The sequence below is a fragment of the Sinohyriopsis cumingii genome, chromosome 9, assembly GCF_028554795.1.
Source record: "Sinohyriopsis cumingii isolate HCF-2022 chromosome 9, ASM2855479v2, whole genome shotgun sequence".
In the NCBI taxonomy this organism is placed as follows: domain Eukaryota; kingdom Metazoa; phylum Mollusca; class Bivalvia; order Unionida; family Unionidae; genus Sinohyriopsis; species Sinohyriopsis cumingii.
The window spans coordinates 56,178,198-56,203,330 of record NC_142969.1 but is presented as its reverse complement, the minus strand read 5'-3'; the positions used below and the strand labels follow the sequence as shown (position 1 = coordinate 56,203,330).

The 25,133-nt window shown below is 35.5% G+C and overlaps 1 protein-coding gene across 1 annotated transcript in view; it reads right to left on the bottom strand.

The window, feature by feature from the left end:
* Positions 1–8,267: 8,267 nt before the first annotated feature.
* LOC149791866 (methionine--tRNA ligase, cytoplasmic-like) overlaps positions 8,268–25,133 on the bottom strand; it is a 114,582-nt gene continuing 97,716 nt past the window's right edge. Inside the window, exon 24 of the mRNA XM_089970367.1 lies at positions 8,268–10,126. The gene's annotated coding sequence lies outside the window, so the exon portion shown is untranslated. The remainder of the gene's footprint in view (positions 10,127–25,133) is intronic.

Sequence of the window (25,133 nt, the reverse complement as noted above, 5' to 3'; positions counted from 1 at the left end):
AGAAGATGGCTACAGAAGTGGAGGAAATAAAAGAGGAAGATGTTGATGAAACTAAAGGCCCTTTTCAGGGCCACCCACATTTCTCGAAAAGAGATTGACTTTCCATTGCCTACCACTTTTTAAATTTTTTTTTTAAAAAAAAAAATCCCATGTTCAACTCCCCTTGTCCCTATACAGGCCCAAACTCTATTCCCCATGTTCAATTCCCCTTGTCCCTAGACAAGCCCAAACTCTATTCCCCATGTTCAATTCCCATTGTCCCTAGAGTGACCCAGCAATATCTCCCATGTTAAATTTCCATTGTTCGAATGCCTTTGTCCCTAGAATGTCCCTAGCATGGATATTTCCTTTCTCCAATGATAAATTCCCTTGTCCCCAGAGTGACCCAGGGTTTTTTTACCCATGTTAAATTTCCATTGTCCCTAGAGTGACCCAGGATGTTAAATTTACATAGTCCCCAGAGTGACCCAAGGGTGTTTTTAATGGTAATTCCCATTGTCCCTAGGGTGACCCCTTTCACTACTCACATATTTTGTCTGAAAAAGTTGTTGAGAACACAAATTGGAGCGGAAAATGTTACGGAAAGTGGCCACATGAAGCTGGGTCTATTCAAGATTACAATTGTGGGATTCATGCGCATTTGTAAAGGAACGCACTAAAAAATCATCTGGATTATATTTTCGAGCTTAAGAATTTGCTTATTAGATCCCTCCATATTGAAAATATTTCTACTTTTCTGCAAACGCAGAGTCGGTAGGCGATATTAAAGATGTTGAGGAATTTCAATTTGAACGCGCGCTGCAATGATAAATTGGAAACAATTTCCATCGAAGATAATGATTTGTAATACATTCGAAAAAGAAGTATTTTGGCTCCTGAGTGTTTAGTTTGTGATTGAATATTCAAGCTAAATGAATCCAGATTCACACTCAATATTATTATCTCAACCAAATGTAAAAGTCTAATTTCTGAAAACATAACTCATTGTCATTGAATTTACTTACATAAAATTAGTATCATCCGCCTTTTCTTAGTTGAGCAAGTCTAGCAAATGTTTATATGAAAGGTGTGTGTATGCAATGATTACCATAGAAAAGGGAAGTAAACCTGTGAGCTCAACCCATCCTCCTTCACGGACTTCAATTTTTAAAAATATTTTCTTTGAAAAGGACCAAAGGGATTTTAAATCTTTACAAGGTTGAAGACGCTGTTTATGATTAGATATCTCCCCTCTCCCCGTCCTTTATTTAATAAGAATTAGCCAACCATATTCTCCATGTAGAAGAAGTCGGTGATTGTGTGTGTGTGTGTGTGTGTGTGTGTGATATATATATATATATATATATATATATATATATATATATATATATATATATATATCCTAGACAGGATGAGATAATAAAGATGGGTGTAAGAGACAAAATACTAGAAACATGAGGAGTGGCAAGACATCTGAAAACCATGTAGCTAAAATTGTAGTGGAATAAATTGTGGAGGGGACTTCAGGATATGTACGTGTACGCTCGTAGGGTTATATGGAGAAGGAAACACCTCAGAAACACAGATTGTTTGAACACTCTTCTGTTAAAAATAAATATCTTGAATTCCATGGAATTTATTTTGGCTAGTATATCATTGTTTCCTTCAGTGGACTGTTTATATGGTCACAAGCAACTAATTATTTTATGAATTAATTATTTTATTAACTATGAAATTAGCATATGTGAGTCGTATATTAAATGCTTCATTTAAAAAAAAGATGAGTCGCTTAGATATCATTAATGGTTTAAGAATTTTTCTGAAATTTGTTGACTTATTTTTAAATGGTTTCAACTCTCTCCGCCTATGGAACAATATTGCAAAAAGACATGAAAATATTTTTTCGCTGATAATCAATAATATATTTAACTTGGGATTTCATTAACACCGATAGGAACCAGATTCATATTCTGCATCAATAAAAAGATTTGTTGTCTCAGCTGTAAACTCAAAACCATGTTATTTTTTAACCCAATATATAATGTATTACAAAATATTTGTGAGATACACCATATTCCATATGACCATCAATTCATAAAAAGGTATTGCTTTTGGGGTTTAGTGCCATTTCTCAGTGTAAGATAGGTTATATGCGGCAGCCAGAATAAGTGGGTGGAAGAACCCTGGAAAACCCCGGTAAGAACTACCAGTCAATGGGAAGCTACTGGCAGCTTTCACACATATCCCAAGACTTGAACCCACGTGGACAGAGGTAAGATGGCAATGATGGTGAAGTTGAGGTCTTTAGACCACTCGGCCAACTGATGACCCTTCATCAGAAGTAGCACGATATATTGATAATGACCACTATGGTGGCATATTGGATGTTAATTCAGGACCGTTTAAAATTAAGACCAACTAGATAGACATTTCAGACCTTAGTGAAAACCCCATATTGATATTACCATCGATTTATTAGCAGTAACGAATAGATCTTCATCATGGCTGCCACAATGGATATATTGGATGTCAGAAATGCTCCAGTTTCATCAAGATCAAGTTGTCATAAAATGTCTTCTGGTGAAACCCCGTGATGATAAGACCATCCATCCAGAAGTAAAAACAACAACATGATTTACGAAAAGGTTAAAGTGATGGCCATATTGGAAGGTTATGAAGCACTTTGTTTTAATTTAGGAGCAGGCAGACTTGGAATTGAATGTGTGTGTGTGTGTGTGTGTGTGTGTGTGTGTGTGTGTGTGTGAAATTTCAAGGCAACCATACAGGTAGCTTAAAATGAGTTGTGAGAAGACATTTGTGCTAATGGACAGATAATGCATAATTGGACATCTTCTAAACTCTTCGAGAAAAAATTAGTAAATTATACAGAGGACTTGCAACACCAATTTATTATCATCTGGTGATGCAAAAATAACAGTGACAACTAGCTATGTTCAAGTGGGGGATAAGGGGCTTTATCCAGCTTTAAGAAAATAACATTGGACCAAGAGTCCAAAACAGATTGTTGTTTCTTTTTGTTTTTGCACCATGCATTGCGTGACAATTTCATTCATGGAAATGCCGGTATCTGCAAAATTGTAGCCTCGAAACCGGGAGTGTCTGGACTTATTATACTTTTTGAGAATGATTTTACGCGAGTAAACTTACAATGAAACCGTCAAATTAAATATGAAACCTCATAATTCGCCAAAGTCACACTCAACACGTACATTTTAGAAGAAAAAACATTTTAAACCTTTATTAAGAAATTTTATATTTGCAACTGATACAGCTTTGTCAGAAATCGAGTTTTGCACGAAGTGGGTCAGACTTGGAATCAAAACCATTGCATTGCCAATATGGCAAAAGTAGTACATGTAGTGACGTCATATTTAAGGCTAAAAAATGTTGCCTTACAAATGAATGTCAACTTTTGAACAAAATAAACAAACTGCAAAACAGTTACACAACTTTTCAATCACCATATATGCAATTTTAATAGATTTAATTGCCAGCTTAATAATACATATTAATTAACCCGTTCACCATTGCAAGGAGTGTAGTCAACTGTTATCTGGATTTTTAATTTACTACCATTTTTCGGTTGTTGTTGTTGTTGTTGTGGGGTTTAACGCCATTTTTCAGCACACGGTAGGCCATATATGGCGGCCAGTATTAATGGTGGAGGAAGAAACCGGGAAAACCCCAGAAAGAACCACCGACCCACGAGAAGCTACTGGCATGCTTTCTCACATATCTACATTGGCTGAATCTGAGACTCGAACCGGCGCAGACAGAGGTGAGATGGCAGTGATCCGTAACGGCGAACGCTTTAGACCACTGGGCCACTCGGGGCCCCACCATTTTTCGGTACAAGTGCACGTGAAATTGAAACATGAATAAAATGCATTATAATTCTTTGATTTGCCTCGAGAATACTTTTAATTAGGAGTAAAAGCGACACGAATTTTTATGTACAATCAGGGACGATTTTATTCAAAATTCCTTTTCCTATGAAAAACACTGTTACTAGAAGCACTGAAATATGCCCCAAAACCGAAATATACATCGAAATACACAATTATTTACATATCTTAGGTGCATAGATGTCAGTATCCGCCCTGATATTATGAGTTGTAATCGTTTTCGTAATAGTACTAAATAAAATAAACATTGATTTAAGCGAATTTGATGTTAATAATTCCTATAAAAATCACGTAATTCAAAGTTTATTTTGCCTTTTTATTATTATTCCAACACATGCAACTCATAATGCCCGTATCTTCATGAGTATTTGGATACAAAATTTGTGTATTTTTGTTTTTGAGCGTATTTCCGTGTTTCTAGTAACATGGAGAAACGTGTTTTCACTATGTTTTATTTATATAAAAAAAATGAACATCACACTGTTTATTTAGTTTAATGTGGCATAACAAGATTGTTTAAAACTTTTACATGTTTGCAAATTCCTACTTTTATACACGAAAAATGCCGATCTCCAACTGATTGACATTACAACTATATGTCAGTTTTAAATGTCAAATTATGGTTAGCTCCTGGCATGATGTCTTAGGCCTAGAGATTATGAAGCAACTAAATGTATAAATATGTAATAAAGAGACCATGGCAGATTGCAAAAAAGTTAACATTGCTGCTAGAAAATGCATTTTTCAAATATCTTGAGTACAACTACGATAACAGTCACAATATTATACTAAAGACAACGAAGGGCGTGTATGCGTTCAATATAGATCATTTTAGTAATGGGTGTCCTTTTTTTTTTACAAATTTGATTCTACATACCTTTTTAAATTGCATTTATTCACCATATTTGAATCCTCATATATCCATATTCCTTTGGAAGGTCATTATTTACAGGCCCAAAAGTACCTACGGCAAAATCGATCTTAAAATACGTGGAAATTTTGGACGAGATAGACCTACAGGTGTACTCCAGTACAATCCGGATTGAATGTCGCGAACTGTGATGTACGATGAAAGCTACGCACGTTGATCAACAAATTCGTACTACTCCATATTGTGACGATTAGACTAGACGTGCTCTTTTTAATAACCTGGTTTGAACCTTTCCACTATTGTATAAGTCAACAGCGACCGACAATTTTCGTCTGGAAGTTTCTTGACAGTTTAGGTACAAATGCATTCAATAAATTAGGATAGACTTCGGTTAATCAAACATGGTAGTAAATTTTAAAATATTTTAGATTTAAGACGAGCAAATGCACATACACGACTTGTACAAATTTCGCTTTTATAATTATAATAATAGCAAGTTATAATAACACCTGTGTATCTACCATACCAAGAAATAATGTTTAAACATTGGGCAGATGACAATAAAAATAATTAGCTGTGCATGGTCGTTACAATATGTACATGGTATAGTGTCACTGCCTGTGACGTTATTAAGAAGGAACGAATACTCCACTTAGTAAGATGTAAACAAACGTACGTGACCAAACATCATCATATCCATCATAATCTAGGAGCATGAACAGTGTATGTCATTACCTGGGTGACCCCTCTCCAACTGATTCTGATGTGAAAAGGAATTCCCCATTCATTCTGTTTCCAAATTCATTTGCCATAGCTCTTTACTGTTCAATTCAACAATCACGTATAAAAAGAAAAGAGGCAGTTCCTCTTCTTTGTCAGACCTTATAAATACCCAGTATGTCACGTGATATTTCATATACTTTGTGATTGGACAGCCGATTGGAATGTTCCACTGTGAAAGATAGCCCATTTTAGTTCATAAAGAAATGTTTGTTCACACATTGAAACAAATGAATGACAAGAATAGTTTAATATTATTTCGCTTCACATAATTATTAAATATTTAATAGAAACATAAATTAAAACTTGCCTGTCTTTAAATTAAATAATTATGAATATAATCTATCAGTCCCATAAGGGTCATACCATGTTAATACCGCCGTGTACAGGGTTGTCGGGATACGAGAAGGTGAGTTATACTGTCTTTACAGGGTGGACATTGTTCTTTGTCAGTGCATTGGGACTTCCTAGATGTTATATTTGCAAAGTGGTAAATTATCTTGACTTTATAACAGAAAAGTCATTAAAATTAACCCATATGTCGATATTCGAGCTCAAGAAGTAACTACTGACACACCGTGCCATGCACTTCATGGCACATACTAGCGACTATATCCTAGGCACTGAGTTCTTTTAAACACAATCGCGATGTTGAGGCCTAGTTCTTGTATTGATGAACAAAGTTGCCGAAGCCAGTCTTAGTCTTAGTCAAGATTAATCGTATTTGCCCTTTAAACCTCATTGACTGCCAATGTTGCTAATATGGCCGACATTTGCGACCATACCACAGGTCAGGAGGGTATCAGGGGAAATGTTCATTCAAAATGTGATTCATTCACGAATAACAAGTCTTTTGATAAATGGATATATTTACAATATTTTTCTTTTACGATTTTAAAAGCGGCCCCGAGTGACCGAGTAGTCTAAAGCGCTCTCCGTTACGGAGCCATCTCACCTCTGTCTGCGTAGGTTCGAGTCTCGGATTCGGCCAGTGTGGGTATCTAATAAAGCTTGCCAGTAGCTTCTCCAGGATCGGTGGTTCTTTCTGGGGATTTCCCGGGTTCTTCCTCCTCCTTTAATACTGGCCGTCATGTATAGCCTATCTTGTGCTGAAATATGGCGTTAAACCCTACAACTACAACAACGACAACAACAACAACGATTTTAAAAGAAGGAGGTGAAAAATCTTTCCCGGGTTCTTCCTCCTCCTTTAATACTGGCCGTCATGTATAGCCTATCTTGTGCTGAAATATGGCGTTAAACCCTACAACTACAACAACGACAACAACAACAACGATTTTAAAAGAAGGAGGTGAAAAATCGGTTTCCTCAGCATCTTCAAAATATGGGTGATTTTATTTTGCATTATCCCTACGTTTTTCTCTTAAGCACGTATTATACTGGAGGTAAAATACCATTGCTTCCACTCTCTGTCAATTCTTCCCAGTGGTAGATATGCTAAATGGTATAGTAGTTATAACTGAAAAAACATAAACTCATGTATTCATAAATTGAGGTGCAAAACAATTGACAAACATTTAAATTTATAGAACTGAGCACGTGATTGACTTAGTTTTTATCATTTTGTCCTTGATAGTGAATAAAATCCTTCCAGACTGTTCATCTTGTCAACAAACTATATTTATAAATAATAACATACTAAAATATATTTCCAAGTCGAGAATTTTCTATTGAAATATCTCTATGGAAAGTTAGTAAATCTTGCTTTCCTCAATATTCCCAACACTTTATTAATATTTGTTACATATGTTACTAGATTTGAGGGGCCCCGAGTAGCCGAGTGGTCTAAAGTTATTGATCACTACCATCTCACCTCTGTCTGCGTGGGTTAGTGTCTCGTTATTGGCCAATGTGGGTATGAGAGATAGCTTGCCAGTAGCTTCTCCTGGGTCGGTGGTTCTTTCCCGGGTTTTCCCGGGTTTTCCCGGGTTCTTCATCCACCCTTTTATACTGGCCGCCGTGTATAGCCTGTCTTGTCCTGACATATGGCGTTAAACCCTACAACAACAGCAGCAACAACAACAACAGCAGCAGCAATTAAATTGGAACCATAATTTTACCTTTTCCTTACCAGAAATCTTATTAATCATTAAAAGCTTGGAATAGGTTGTAATGTATTTAATCATAATATCTGGATGAAATTACGTCTCAAGCCAGAATTGCTTAAATTGGAGAAAATAGGGTGAAGTCGGTATAACAAGTTTAAAATAGTCGCAATTGACTAGTATTTTTGTATATATTCGTGTGAGAGTATTAAAATGATGAAGAAATATTATTGAAAGTTTTTTTTAATAAATATTAATGCTTTTTAGTTTTAACTTCACCACGGATGACATATTTTATAATATGAAATGTGAATCTTGAAAGTAGGATATATTCTAAAATTAGCACCATCTGCCATAGGAGAGGTCATCATTTCATTTGTTTATGCAGTGAACTATTTGACAGGATGGTTAATGTTGTTAGTAATATAACAATCTATTTCTACTGATGCTTCATAATAGGTCACAAAAATTCAGTTTTGCTCTCTTTTGTTTTCGGTATGAATTCTTGACATGAATTTCATAGCTAACAATGTTGATTCTGAGTAGTGGTGATCATGAAATTAGCACTAAAATTAAATACAGAACATACGACTTCATTTCTTATCTTAATACTATCCAATTTGAAGTGAAAGATTGACACAGAAGTCAACATTTTATTTTTTAATTATTCCATTGCACTTAAATAAAACAAGTTTCAGATAATGTCATGAAATTAATGCAAGGCAATGTAAAGAACACCTTTTGGGGCAGGTTAAGTGAAATGGAAGACTAGAAGCAGACCATTTCTTCATGATAACCCCCTTGCTTAGACCATGTACGCATTGGGATTCTCCAACATACGTGAATTATGTAACAACGCTTTACTTCTAATGAATCAAATCGTATTTTTGTAATAATATTCTATTTCATGCTTCTTATGTTGAAAACGGAATATAGTTTTATTATGCAAACTTAATTGGTATTATGGTAGCTGATTAAACAGTTAAATTTGTTTCATATTAACGATTGGTGGGGCTAAAAATTATCCAAAATTACTTTGTTTCACAGTGAACATTTTTTTCCAGATTTTGGGAAGGAGGCCAGGATGTTGATTCCAATGATTCAAAACAAAATAATTTTGAAATATGCGAAAATATACAAAAATATGGTCACTTTTTACAGTGAACATAAACTGTGACAAACATGTGTACAGTTCTGATCATGTTAATGTATACTCACGAAGAGCTTCTAAAAATCATTTATGTTTTCCATGGTGACAGTTGAATTATTGCAAAGGGACATAACTATTCAATCTACTTGGGGAATGCGTAGATTGGTCTATTAAAATACCATTTTAAATAGTTTAACCCTTTACATCATGTAAGCGCCTTTGGACGCCTCTACTACATTGTCATGGAATCTCCTTTGGAGGCCTCTATCCGATTCGCATGGAAGCGCCTTTTGACGCCTCTTCACCATTCTCATGGAGGTTCCTTTCGACCCCTGCGCTTTAAATCCGCCATTTTGAGCAGGTTTTCGTAACGCCATCTTCGGCGACCCCCCCCCCCCCAATTAGGTACTACATTTATTGGTGTGAATAAACATTACGTCAGATCACGTGGTCGCTGTTTGAGATCAGCCCAAAATCTGCTATTTAAAGTAACTGGGTCGTATTATCCACTCCCCGTTTGCGCTTTTCTTTCTATGCTATGTGCGATTGTCTATCACCAGGAAATATAAAGACGCTTTTAATCAAAGTAATCTCTGTTTCAAAGTGATCTACATGTGGTCTAAACAATAATACACCAAAAGCTTGTTTCAAAAATATTAACATTTCCTATATATTTAACTGAAAAATTATTTCAGTTTTCTCAGAATTTTAAGGGGAATTAATCCCCAAAAATCGGGGTCCAACTTTTCTTGAAATTTTATATTTTTTCTTTGAATAATAAAAACCATTATACATATTTTTCTTATTAAAAGCATGACAAGATGCATGTGCCAGTTCACTCAATTCCAATTAGAAAATGTCTGCCAAGTACTGTACAATGCAGTATGGTGTATAACACTTTACAATCTTGTAGTTTTCACAAGGTAAAAATATCTGCGGCTGCCAGTTACAATCTTAAACATATGCACATATATGTATAAAAGCAACTATTATTAACTTTTGTTCCTCTACAAAAATACCAAAACAATTTGCTAGAATAAAAAATATTAAGAATACAACAAAAAAAAAAACATGACAAATGTTCAGATACTAGTCTTGTTCACTCTGACACAAGGTCTACAAACATAGAAATGATTTCCCCAACAAAAGTGCCTGAAAAAGCCTATAACAAAACGTGACCAAACTATGATGAATTGACAGACAAGATTCTAAAAATAATCCAAATTTTCAGATGACACAGGTGGATCAAGCTTGAGCAAACTTTCCAAAGACTGAAATGGCCAGTTTGGAATGGGATGACTCGAGTCTTCAAACAGGATATCACCTTCTAGGAACACTAGGTGTACATACACATCTGAAAGACAATTTATGCTCAAAATTTATTTCAATTGTATGGAATTAGTACATATTAATTTTTATCAAACTTGTTTAAAGTATCATTTGAGTTTTGTTGAAAAATGAATTTATGCACTTATGATGTTTATGTCGATATTCACATGTTTTCATTTTCTTAAGGGCTTGAACATTATTTTAACTATTGTAGGAACAATTTGGGACAAGGGCATTCTATATTTCCTATATATCATACTCACTGCAAAATCATTAATAAACCAGTAATGATTACTAACAAGCACTATTACCGTGAATTTAGAGGGGTGGTGGGCTGCAAAACGCCCATCGAATCTTTAAATACTGAAATTGGCATATAGACCGGGGTTTGAAACTATAAACTAATGAATAACTGGTTAGAGTAATTAAATTGACAGTAAATATCAAAATAAAACAACACAAAATAGAAAAACTTTCGGTCAGGTTGTGTATTCATGCGTATGGCTATTTATTGTGCAATGCGTATTGCATTCTCCACGTAAAGTTGCATCCCCAAATAATGTTCAGAAACAGCAACGGTATTAGAAACATAATTTATAAGAGCTGTGCAAATAGTTTCCATTTAATGCATCCTAAATTAAACGTTCGTTGAAAATAAGTAATGTAACAACCGATTATCACTAACCTAACGTAAACATGAGATGAGCCATAGCTACAATTTTACTCCAGGAGACCAATTATCGTGGAATCTTCATTTCAAACTTCGGCATATTAACTCATTGCAAAAGACAAGATTTCGGGCTCACTCAATGCAGAAAGAAATGTTTTATCTATTTGACATAAGGGCATGTGCAGTGTACTGCCATAAGTGACCAAGATTAGTTCATATCACCACACTGATATATAGCACCTCAACAACATGGCTCAGGTCTTCACGAGAGAGATCAGCACCATTTTTCAGTAAGGTAGAGCCTCCCTAGGAACTATTTTCCTATCCCATTGTCACCTTTTGTAGCTATCGACATTGAAACGGAATGCATTTTTGCTATAAAACATGGTAGTGGTCCCATCAGAACTTTAAATCTGAATGTGCTATTAGTTATGGAAACAACTGCCTAAGTACACAATAAATATGGAACATAGTACCTGTCATTGTTTCTTTAGTGTGTACACCTATATGCATCTGGACAGGCATATTGCTCTTTTCTGCCAAAATCACTATGAGCTGTGTTGCTTCACTACCCCTGGGAAAAATGTTATCAGTTGTACAGACCCAAACTACCATTTGTTTTAAATACCATTATTTAGTCAAATTTTCTTTCTAAAATTTGTCAAACTGAGTTTTAAAACTTGTATGAAAATTTAAGTTTTCAATAAAACTTAGTTTTTAAAATTTAAATGTTTATTTAAAATGCCATTAAAATTTAATTTATCAATATTTGTAATTTTCAACAAACTATCAGACAGGTTTTATCATATATTACAAATAGGTTTTTACTGCATTGAAAAATTCCTATAATTAAGGAAGATATAGCAAATTTAGTTTTGGTTTCTCAAGAGCACTTGGACCAAAGATTGCACCCTGTGGAACACCAGCACTACATACTTTCTGACAGGTGTCACATGTTTTGTTTGCAGGGAAATTCAGAAAGACTCCATGTATAAAGTTGAAATAGGTGTAGCAAGCAAATATACAAGTTCGACTAAAATTGGCGTCAAAAGTGGGGCCTGTCAGGAATCGGGTCAAAATTAGTACTTCCAGTTCAATACCCACAAATGTAGTTCTAGTATATTTTTAGAACATTTTTCCTCTCTCATTTTGGTGGTGATGGAAGAGTTTTATTTATACATTTTTGGAAGGGACTTAAATGTAATTGTTTATTCTTGATAATATGAGCTCGGGGTGTTGTTGTCTGTGTGTATTTCGGCGACAGTGCACAGTGAGTAATAAGGCCTTGGTGATGATTTGGAAGTGAAATATGTGTTCTGTTTACATGCTGCTCTGTTGACAGTCCAGCATCTCAAAAAAGAGCAGGTCAACCTTAGACAAGAACTTCACCGTGAAGTCATCTTTGAAGGTATTTTAGATTGACATATGATTTGCATTGATTGTCACACAGTCGAAATGTCAGTACTGAGAAACAAATGTAGACAACATATAGTAAAATTAATTGTGTTCCTTGTCCTGTCAGTGCAGTATTGAAGTAAATTTTAAATTGGTATAAAATCTGTATTATCAATGAAAGACACATGTAATTTGAATATATTTTGTATATTGACTTTGAAACTATAAAATAATAAAATTAAAAGTAAAAAAGTAATTTTGATTTTAAAAATTTTAATGAAATTTAAAAGAAAATAAAAAACAATTATAAAAAATCACCCCACCCCCCGCAAAGTTCATATGTAATATTTTTCGAAATGATATTAAATGTTTTCAGTCTGTATATATTCCTGCACCATAGGAACAAATGTAGAGAACATATAGTAAAATTAATTGTGTTCTATGTTCATAAGTAACCTAGATTAGTTCATAACACTACACTCATATATAGCACCTCAAAGATATGGCTTACGTATTCGTGAGAGAGATTGGCACCATTGTTCAGTAAGGTAAAGCCTCCCTGAAACTATATTTTCCTATCGCATTGTCGCCTTTTGTGATTATCCACATTGAAATTGAATCCATTTTGTATATAAAACTTGATAGTGGTCGCATCAGAACTTTAAATTTGAGTGCGCTATTAGTTATACAAACAAATGCCTTAGAACCGGAGACAATAAATGTGGAACATAGCACCCTCTCGTTGTTAGCTTCCAAAATCATTGTGAGCTATCCTGTTTCACTACCCCACGGAAAAAATGTTATCAGGTGTACAGTCCCATACTCCCATTTGTTTGAAATAACATTCATTAGTCAACTTTGCTATCTAAAACTTGTCATATTGTCTTTTAGAACTTGTATGAACATTTTTTTTATTATAAAAATTAGTTTTTACAATTCAAATGTTTATTTAAATTTCCAATAAATTTAATTTATCAACTTTCTTAATTGCAGAAAACGTTCAGTCAGGCCTTATCTTGTGTTACAATAAGGTTTTTACTTCACTGAAAAATTCCTATAATAAAGGAAGATGTAGCAAATTTAGTCTTTGTTTCTCAACAGGAGTTGGACGGAAACTTGCACCCAGTGGATCACCAGCAATACACACTTTCTAACAGCTGTCAAATGTCTTGTTTGCAAGGAAATTTAAAAAGACTTCAGGTAAAATGTTGTGGCATTCAAATATAAAAGTTTGACTAAATTTGGCCATAATACAAAATTGGCCTGTTAGGATTCAGACCACGTTTAATGTTCCGGTTCAGTACCCACCAATGCAGTCGCAGTCTATTTTTAGAGCATTTATTTCCTCTATCCATTTGGTGGTGATACAAAAGTTAGATTTAGGCATTCTTGGTATGGTTTTAAAGGGAATTGGTTATTCTTTTAAATGAGTGTTTTTGTTGTGGTTGTCTGTGTATGTTTCGGCGACAGTGTACACTGAGTAATAATGTATTGGTGATGATCATGAAGTTAATCTGTGTTCCATTGCACTGCGGGTTTCTTTACAGTCCATCCTCTCCAAAATATGACGGTCAACTTATGACATGAACTACTCAGTAAAGTTATCTTTGAAGGTATTTTAGATTAACATATAATTTGTGTTGATTGTCACACAGTGAAAAGTTCAGTAGTGAGAAACAAATGTAGCGAATATATGGTACAATTAATTGTGTCCTGGATGATATTGAGTGCAGTATTGATTAAAGTTTTAATTGGCATCACATCTTTATTATTAACGACAGACGCGTGAAATTGTAATATGTTATGAATATTGACCTACAAAATATAAGAACAAATATAAAATTAAAACTTATTTTTTTAATTTAAATGAATTTTCTTTTTAAAATTAAATTAAAATTTTGCTCCCCAAAATGCACATATCTAATATTTTTTGGGAATGATGTTAGGTAACAGTAGATATATGTATTCCTACACCAGATACAAGATGCAATGATGGCTATTTGTCAAATTGTGTCAAAGGAAATATGTTTGTAAGTCAAAATGAGGCCTTCATTTAAAATACACGAAGACAAAATTATATTTGATATTGTGCCTTTAGGACATTCAAACTATTGTGTTGGGGTCCAAACAGTTAATATATGTGTCTATTATGAGGTAATTTCCTGAGTAACACATACCTGTTTATAGAGCTTCCAATAATTGTTTATAAACATAGTCATAAGGTATTTAATAAGAGGACAGAGACACAAAATTTACACTAGAACCTTTTCAAGTTCTCTAATAGATCATTTTAATCTGTCAGAGAATGAAAATCGGGTCAAAGGGATAAAATGAACTTTCTCCAGCTATATCTACCCTTGTATGTAAGAAAACAGTCAAATGATATTATTTGAACGCAATATGCATTTCATTTTATTGTTCAATTTGGTTAAGGTTTTCATTGATGTAGTGCGGTATTGTGGCCTATATATATTATAGGAATTCTAACGAGTTATTTTGCTTTATGCATTATTAATCATTAATAACATTTTTAACTGACACTCTAAAAATTATGCAATCGATATTCAAACAGATCATTTAAATGTAACTATATACAGCTGATATTAACATGGTTACATATCCCACATGAGCAGATATCCATATAATTTATAATGTTTGGGATCCAAATAATACATTCGATAGATGATATGCGCTGTCACTGTACCTAAAATAAATCTGTAAGGTACATATCTGGCTGTGTTTACTTATAATATCCCAAAATGCTATTATCATCATGACTATGCTTTTGTGTTGTAACATATTTCAATTTGGTACTTTGACAGATACCGGTATTGTGGCATCAGCTTATGTCTGATTCCATTGAATCATTGAACTTAATAATTGGTAACTAACACTCTTAAAAATACCCTAAATATGTTCAAACATATCATTTGAAGTATGTTTGCACATTTGATCTTAACAATTACATTGCAGATGTCCCACATATGCCAATATTCATTCTTGTTTACAAGTTTTGAGGATCAGAATTTCACATTTAGTTGATGATATAGGATCTATTGGTACCTTTAGCTGATCTGTATGGCAACATTTGGCTCTATTCACTTGCAATATCCAAATTTCCCTCATGAATACGATTTCTTATAGTAATATATTTACTGAGTACATTGTCACTCGACTTTCCTGTGTACTTGTATGAATTAATGTTTGCACCAAGGAACAAACCTCAATGTCCCAACATTGATTTAAACGTTATGATATGTAGTCTACTTAATGAGTTGTTTAGCCTGTAACTGGCTAAATATGCTTATAGAAACCTGATACATTGTTGGGATGAATGTATCGCTTTAATTCATGCCTATTGCTTTACACTTCAGAGTGTCACTCTGGCAAGTTAAATATTTTCCCCCGTTCTTGCAACCTTAATGTTATTTTGAAATGTACATATCTAACACATTTTGCCTTCATTTACCAAAATGTTACTGTTTATATAATTAAGTGCAACATGTTATACCATTTAAGGTCAAGCCTGGCATCTTGAACAAAGTCTTAAAGTTCGAGCAGTTAGGAAGCTCTCTAGTAGACCGGTGGTGAATGCAAGTTTCATAAGGAAATGTGCAGTGTACTGCCATAAGTGACCAATATTAGTTCATATCACCACACTGATATACAGCAAATCAATGACATGGCTTAGGACTTCATGAGATAAATTGGCACCATTGTCCATTAAGGTAGAGATTTCCCGGAACTGTATTTTCCTATCATATTGTCGCCTTTTGTAGCTATCGACATTAAAATTGAATGCATTTTTGCAATAAAACTTGGTAGTGGTCCCATCAAAACTTTAAATTTGATTGCGCTATTATTTATAAGAACAACTGCCTAAGTAAATGACAGGACAAATGTGGAACATAGCACCTATCATTGTTTCTTTAGTGTGTACTTAATGTATCTGGAGAGGCATATTGCAATTAGCTGACAAAATCTAAGTTAGCTATCTTGCTTCACTACCCCTGGGAGCAATATTGTAACTTGTACATACCCAAGCTACCATTTGTTTGAAATATCATTCATTAGTCAACTTTGCTGTCTAAAATTTGATGAATCGAATCTTCAAACTTGTATGAAAATTTAATTTTTAATAAAATGTATCTTTCCAAATTTAAATGTTTATTAAAATTTCCATTACAATTTAATTGATCAATATTTTTAGATTTTAAACATATTTTCATACAGGCCTCATTAAGGAAGATATATCAAATTAAATTTTGGTTTCTTCAAAGCACTTTAACGAAAACTTGCACCCTGTGGTACACCAGTTCTACGCAATTTATGATATCTGTCACATGTCTTGTTTGCAAGGAAACGCAAAAAATACTTCATGTATAAAGTTGAAATAGGTGTGGCAGGCAAATATAACAGTTTGACTAATATTGGCTATACAAAATTGGCCTGTTAGGAATCAGAACACAATTAATAGTTCTGGTTCAGTACCCCTCAATGTATTCCCAGTCTATCTTTAGAGCACTTATTCCTGTCTCCTTTAGGCGGTGATACCAGAGATTGATTTAGGCATTCTTGTTATAGATTTCAAGGTAAGTGTTTATTCTTTAGAATATGAACTTATGGTGTGGATGTCTGTGTGTGTTTCGGCGACAGTGTACACTGAGTAATAAGGTCTTGTTAATGCTCCGGAAGTGAAATCTGTATTCCATTGCATTTGGTTTGTTTACAGTCCAGCTTCTCAAAAAACTACTGCTGAACCTATGACAAGAGTTTCACCGTGAAGTCATCTTTGAAGGTATTTTAGATTAACATATAATTTTAATTGATTCGTCCACAGTTGAAAGTTAAGTACTGAGAAACAAATGTAGAGAGTATATGGTAAAATTAATTGCTTTCTTTGTCCATATACTGTGAAATGCGTGCATGCCTCAGATCAATTTTAAGATCAACACTAGCCCGAAACACCATATTTCCAATTATATGCCTACTGTCCATTGTTAAAAGAACAGTACATACATACCCATAACCTACATTTATTTGATTTACGAAAATATCCCCCGACTCCTCATTGCACAAGAAAGTAAAGATATTCCAAACAAAATGGTGAGTGTCTAGAAAACCATGAAGTTGACTGATTGGGCGCACTTGATTCAGTTTACTGGTACAGATCCAAATTAAGTCGAGTTCCCGAATGTTCTAGAAACGATGGCGTCCTTCCTACGCTAGTTTTTTTTTAATTATATAGATTTAATGGTGGATGATCAAGCAATGAAATGATTTGACTGCGTGTTTCTCCTTTTTATCAGGGGTACCAGGTCTTTCATAGTGATTGCATGTTCGTAAATAATGTTGAGTAACCAGAAATACGCTTCGCACTTGCATGGACAATTCCGGTAGGCTCTGATAATAGTCAATACTTATGTGCTGAGATTCTTTGCTGCAGTCTCAATATAAAGATAACAGCCTCAATCCAATAAGTTATCTGTAAAAAGGAAAGATTTCTTGCGACTAGGCTACACGTCAGACAAAGTATTAAAAAAATACGAGCATGAAATAGTTTAAATTTGCCACATTGTATTATGAATCGAATGTGTCAGTACTATAATGCAAGTCATAAAGGTCGTGTAAGATTTCATTATTCTGTTCTATCAATATTTGTTGATAATCATACCTTTGAAGGGCAATAATTCAGTCTATTTAGATCATCACACTGTTCCAGACCGTATTCTTTAAACTAAAGAACAGAAAAGAGCGGGAAAAAAGTTTTTTTTTTAAAATCAAAAAATAATTTATTTCCATAGAATACAAAGTAAAAGTTTTTTTTAAAAAAGTACAATATTTAGAATTAAATCCCAGATAGTCCTAGACGTTTGAAGATGAAAGAATTGATGAACTCTCAAGCACGGTCTTTAATTTATCAAAAGCCTCCCGAAATTGTTAGACCAATATATTTTTTTTACTTAACCAATTAGTCACGGGTTCAGCAATTATCTAAAAACTGGAGCAAGATGTCCGATGATATCTAGCTATACTCAAAAATCGCATCATCTGCGTTGTACTGATCTTGACAAAATTAAGTTTTATTTAAATCAAGTGTCAAATTTGCATCATTGGTTCTATCAAAGAATTTCCAGGTGTCGTTGGAGATGATGACGTCATCGATGTGTCATGATTATCTAGACCAGATGTAATCATGTAGAAGAAGCGAAGATATTTCCAGGATATCTTGTGAATAGGCCAATATAAATTGGTGTCATATAAATCGAGGCTAATCCAGTATGTGTCAAGTCGCGCAAACAGACGGACAAAATATCGTCTCAATCATGAAGTTCGGAGCAGTAATAAGCTGATTGAGTCTGCAAAAGTCTACGACAGGTCTCAATTTTCCATGTCTGTTCGTAACCACAAATAGTCTGGAATATAAACCTGGATAGTTCGGTTTTCAGGCTACTTCCACAGTCCTCTTTGCAAGAAAATTGTCCCCTGTAGAAAGTACAACTTGGATGGATCCCTTAGGATCTCATTCATGAAGCTTGCTGGATGAACAACGAGAACCTCTATGAAACGACTAAGAGAATCCAATAGTTTTTCGTAAATTGGTCGACCCATATCTGGCTTAACAGACGGAGGATAGCCATAAGGCGGGAGGGACGGCAAGTGATAGACGGTTGTCTACAGGTTTGGGGGAGGAGGTGCATATGGCTGTCTACAAGTCGCATGGCCACGAGAAGGTTGCCGTTGTTGCTGAGAATTACCCTTCATCCCTACTCTCCTACGCCTCCAGACGGAATAGCGTAGAGATAGGGGTTTACACGAAGAACATAAGGGCAATGGCAGTGCCGTCTGTTTTCTCAGATAGAGGGAAACGACGGCGAACGTGCGCAATATTGCTTCTTGGTGGCGTTTAATAGAATATAGCAGGAATGTAGCCGACCGAGTCATGTCCAGCACGGAGCTTGGACCGTGCTGCAATATGCGGGCTCGGCGCGGTCGCTTTGGCTGATCCAGATGGCTCCAAATGCAATGCCAGTTCACCATGTACTGGTCTATCCGGTTTGTCGGTCAGACTGCTCTGTTGCGGATTTGACGTTGTAGTTATGGGAAATGACGAGCGACGTACTGTTCGACTAAAATTCAAGACTAGTGAAACCGTATACTGGTTATCTGGACGACAGTACCAGTTGATTGACAGCCGAGACGGGATATTGCAGATATATAATTGCTGGCCTGGTCGGCCGGCAAAGTCTGACGGTAATCTCGCACGCCAGGCTTCAAGGTTCCTAATAATATGCATGTGCGGGATAGAACTTATGTCCAGTGGTCTATATAATGCGATAAAACTCCGTCTGACTAGCTCTTCGATATTCTAGATCAGGGTGCTTGCTGTTTTATGAGTATCATAAGCGATTCCAATATGTCTTGAATGGAATCTTTTGGCGCTGCTTTGAGTGGATCTGACGTAACCGTGATAGTTAGCGCACTTGTATGTATCTTCGTGGGAGGGGGGAGTAGTGCAGCATATCGATATTCCCGTAATAAAGGTAAACAATTCCGAACTCTGATAAACGCTTAATACGTCATGAACGGAAGATTTGAAAGTGTGCCCTTTATCTAGCGCACTTGAATTGTTCTTTGAAGACGTTGGGCCAAACCTCTTTGCACAATATTGCTCACACGCTCTATTAGTGTGAGGAAGTACATTCTGTACCGGTCAGTCACTTCAGGAGGGTATCATCCACGACTTTAAAGCATTAGCACTCGATCACACTTCTCTGTAATTAAAGTGAAAAGAAAAGGAAACTGCATACCACAAACAATTGTGAATATACCGTCATTTAAAAGAGCTATATAATTGCACCAGTGAAAACGTATGTGACTCCGGGAAATATTTACACCAGGTATATCAACCTTATAATTAGCTATACTGCTGAAAATAAATGTTGAAGAGTCAAAATTAAATATAAATTTCAATCTATTCTTCAGAAGCACAGTTGGAAACGACAGTTTAAACTGGTTACAGCAGGAATACCGGTCGCCACCGATTATAGATCTTTAAGAGTTGCGTACCTATAGGTTATTTGGACGGAAATATATTTTATCGCCCGTTGGGAGGTGGGGTGGTGGATTTAGAGGTTATGAGACCACTCCTGTGGCCTAAGTGGTCAGTGCGTCAGTCTCGGATGCGGGAGGTCTCGGGTTAGAACCCCCGTTGAGTCATACCAAAGACTTATAAAATGGCGTTTAGCATTAAGAGGTTAGTGTTTGGACTGGTCGTCCTAGTGTCAGGATAATGTGACTGGGTGGGACATGTAACTGCCCCAGTGTTAGACATCACTATCAACTGCCATACTGCAGACATCGTAGCGATATGACTGGAAAATTGTTAAAACTACGTTAAAACTCCAAATCACACAAACGCTCATATGACATTCTGTAAGTTTCCTGCTACTGTAATCTGGCCATTATTACAGGAAATGTTCTGGAATCCTTTCTTACCAACCAATCACGAAATGAAATCATACAGACTGTCTGCACGAAGATCAACATCTAATTCAGAGAAGAAAGAAGATCCACAGTGAAATCGTGTAAATGTGATAATGCAGTGAAATTATAAAATCTTTGTTCTAGTTTGATTCCAGACTGGAGAATGCCTCATCTCCAATGGTTGGCGTCCCCGTATTCTAATTTCATATTTACTACAGCTATATTGGTCATGGATGCATAATGTAATTAATGCATCGAATGCAAACAGCGCTGAATATGAAAGCACTTGAAGATTTCCCTTTGGTCAAAAGCGTACTAACCGGGGGGGGGGGATAGGGCGGACGGTGGGGCTGTCGCCCCGGGCGCCACAGGTCTTGGGCCGACAAAACTACAGCGGCAGAGGTCTTTGGGCGCCAAAGCCAATTGGCCTTTTGTCGTCGCCCCAGGGTTCATTTACTCTTAGTACGGCACTGCCTTTGATCCATTCCTTGTCAACACATGAACCTCCTTATCCTACCATTTGTCATCAAGCAGGCAATCATTAGCGTTTAACTGTAGTGTTGGCTTCTCTGGTGGTTCACTTAAATCCGTGTCTCAGAACCAGCGTATGACATCAACTGAATAAAGATATTCAAGTGTATGAGGCTAACAGGTCATAACATATGAATTACTACACACGATTTTTAAAAGAAATATTTAAGGTTGATTATCAGAGATATCAAAAGATTGTTTGGGTAACAAAACATTTTTAGAGCAAAGCTAAACAAACCATGAATAAAGTCACATAATAAAGGAGCATTGATCGTTCATTCAGATTTAGCTAACTGATGGCATATTACGAAAAGCTTTCTTGATATATTTATTAACGTACAAAAACAAGTCACTGATAAACTGTTATTGTTTGTACAAGTCGATTACTTCAAAATAGTAGACTAACAATAAAATCTGCACAACCATTATGTCATAATATTTTTGATGTAGTCATTATTTAATGAAAATACAAACAATAAGCCACAATGACCTTGACCTTAAACCCCAAAATTAAAAGCCTCTTGCATACTCCGTGTGCAATATGTACGCAAACTTTGATCAAGGTATTCTCTCTGGAACTAAAGCTAATATGCAAGCACCATTTGTAGTTCTCTAGAAGAAGAGTTATATGGTGATATAAACTTTTCCTTTGCTAGTTCAGCAACCAAAATACAAGAGATAAGGCTGATATATATGATGCTAGATGTAGATCTGACAAGTGAGTCAGTCATAATGTAAATGGCATGGAGTAAACATTTATCTGTAGAAACAGGGTTTTGCCTCTCATTACAAACCTCAGACATCATAATGACATTGTCTCATTCTACTAAGATGATTATTACAGGCTTGCTACTGTGTTGTACATTTGAAGAAAGTCTTCACCTCTTATAATGCTAGCAAATTTGCCTAATTGCTTGTAATCTGGAGTCCAATAATAGACACGTGATTTCCAATGGAAGAGGTGGGTAAAAATTGCTTGATGACCTTCTGATTGAAATGGACATAAAATACACAAAACGTTTGTGTGCGCTGCTTTTACATTATGCCGTAGAGAAAGTACATGATATTTTCGAAACCCTCCAAGAGAGGTGATAATTACCCAACTGCAATATAAAAGCTGTCAATCTACTTTGCATCAGTGAAGAACCACCTATTGGAAATCTACAAATTTCATCAAGACAAACAACAAAGTGAGAAATTCCTCACCAAGCTACAACAAGTATGCTGATTTGATAAAGAAGTAAGGCCACAAGCAATTCAAGGATGTTTGTCAACACGTCTTTGATGTAATACACGTCCTGAAGAGATGGACCTGGCGTGTCTTCTTACATGTGCTGAGCTCTGGAACTTTTTGACAGGCAAGGAAAAAAAATAAAAAGCGCAGGAAATAGATAATGCCAACACAATAATAAATGGATGAACAAAATGTCATTACGAAAGCAAGACATGCTTCGTGGAGAAAGCAAAAGGCAGCAAATAACAACAATACTGAAACCAAATATACAGAAACTCTGTTGGCCAGTATCCACACAAAGATGGACAGTGCTCTGCGAAAAGGAAACAATGCCATTTTTACAGGAATAAAAAAAACATGTTGCAAAGGTTTGTAGATCTTGGCTCAAAAGAGAATACAAAGTTAATGAACCAGAAAGTCAACAAGATAAATGAAGAACAGAACAGCTGCAAACAATACTAGAATTAGATGAAACATTAGAGAGGGCTACTGACTGCCACAGGATCAATCAATAATGTCATAGAAAAAATACATTATGCGAAGATGAAGCACGAGCTCAAACTGCAGAAAACAGATACAAATATATCTGCCTATAAATCAGTGACCTTATTATTTATAGCTGGGAAATTTCAAGCCAAGACTGAGACTAAAGCTAAGCTCACAACTGCCCCATTCTACGTAACCAAAAGTAAATTTCGGAAATCTATTGACCTATGAAAGAATTGCACTTACACATAATTCAAAGAATCTGTGTTAAACTGAATAGCAAATCTGAAGCACTATGCAAGAATTTCACATATATCTTCAATGGAATTGGAAAATTAAATGATGCACGTTCACATAGATGATAATGTAGTCCCTGTTACACAAGCCCACGAACAGACGCCATTAAAAATTCAGATGAGAAGTTGAAATACAGCCGGAAAGACTTGAAAAATTGAATATTATCAAGAAGGTAGAAGGGCCAACTCCGTTGGTTTCTCAAACTGTTGTAGCAACCAAACCCAAGAATCCTAATTAAATTACGATGTGCATTAATATATGTTTGCTCAACGAAGTGGTACAATGTGAAAGAAACATCACACTATGGATAGAGAAATGTACAGTATATGTCTACATTGCAGTGGTGTTCTCCAAACTCACGACCCCTGCAAGAATAGAGAGTTGGAAATTCCAATTACAAGTATACAATTTCAAAGTGGTTTACATGCAAGGTAAAACAAATGGAGCACATTACATTGGATGACATCCCGAGGCTGGAACTAAATGCAGTAAACATTTGACTACTTTAGAGGACCAGGATGTTAAAGAGGTTATCAAATCGATAGAGACTGGAAAGTGGAAACATTCATACAAACAAAACAGCATCCTGGAGAAATTGTCAGGAATTTGACATGAACTCACGATTGCTCCAGTTACAAATGGTGCTGTCCTACTGTGTTTTCAGGAAACTAGTAATACCAAAAGGCAACAAGACAGAGTAACATAACTGGCCAATGGTGGTCATCTGGGGTAAGTCAAAACAAAATTGTGAGAAAGTATGGTTTCCTGGTAATCACATACAAGAAGATGAATTTCTATAAAAGTTGTATACCAGGCCTTGCGGCAACGTCATAGTAAATGGTGGACTGCTAAAAATGACAGTTGTAACCGCCAACCATTGGCGCCAAATAAGCAAGGACATCAGTGTACTTCTTCAATTTGGAATCTACTTAATGGCACTTGTTGACAACTACTCAAGATATCCAGTCGTTTAAATTATGAACTCCACATCAGCAAAAGCTGTCGTCTGACAAAATGAAAAGATATTTTCAATGTTTTCAATACCAAAGTTGTGAAACTGGATAATGGAACCCCCATTTAACAGACTGGAATTTGCAAGGTTTGCAGTATACATGGGATTCAATAATAGGAAAATCAACCTTTATTTCCTAAAGCCAATTGCAAAGCAAAACGGTTTATAAAGACAATTGGAAAACAAAAAAAGCAGTCGTGGAATAAACATCTACCTGTAGAAAATGGTCTTTGCCTGTCATTATAAAACACAAACATTACACATTTGTTCGTCTTTCAGGCAGTGACTTGAATCTTTTGACCACAAAATAAATAGGCTTCTACCTTGCCCCAAGTGCAAACCATCTATAAAAAGTTTGGTCCAGTCTCCGATCTTAAATCTTAGGTTATTCGGCAAAAATCATATTTTCCTTTTTTTCCTTTGTCACATTTTTCTCCTTTTTCACTGTGATCCTGACTTTTGACGTTTTTATGCCAGAATTGATAATGTTCTTTCTAACTCCAAGTGTAAATCATCTACAAAGTTTGGTAACTAAAGATGGTGGACAACTCGAGTTATGGTGTAGAAATGAAATTGATAACAGACAGACAGAAGGGTAGAAATCTTTACAAAATTTCTTCCACGTTATGGCAGGCATGTCAACATATTTCTCACCCATATGACAGAGAAATCTGTTTAGCTAAACTCACCGGTCTTTTCTCACCTATGCGACAGAGAAGTCTACTAGTTTTGTGAACCATACTTTTTCTGTCTCTGTCTGGTTATCTCAGACTGGTCGTCACAGTCATGGTGTCTACGCACTAGGTAATACTTTTAAAAATGAAACGTATAATGTATTCGGCTGTGCCTGATGATGTTGTTTTAAATCCAACAAAAACAACAACATATATATAACAAAAAGAAATTCACTCATAAAGCAC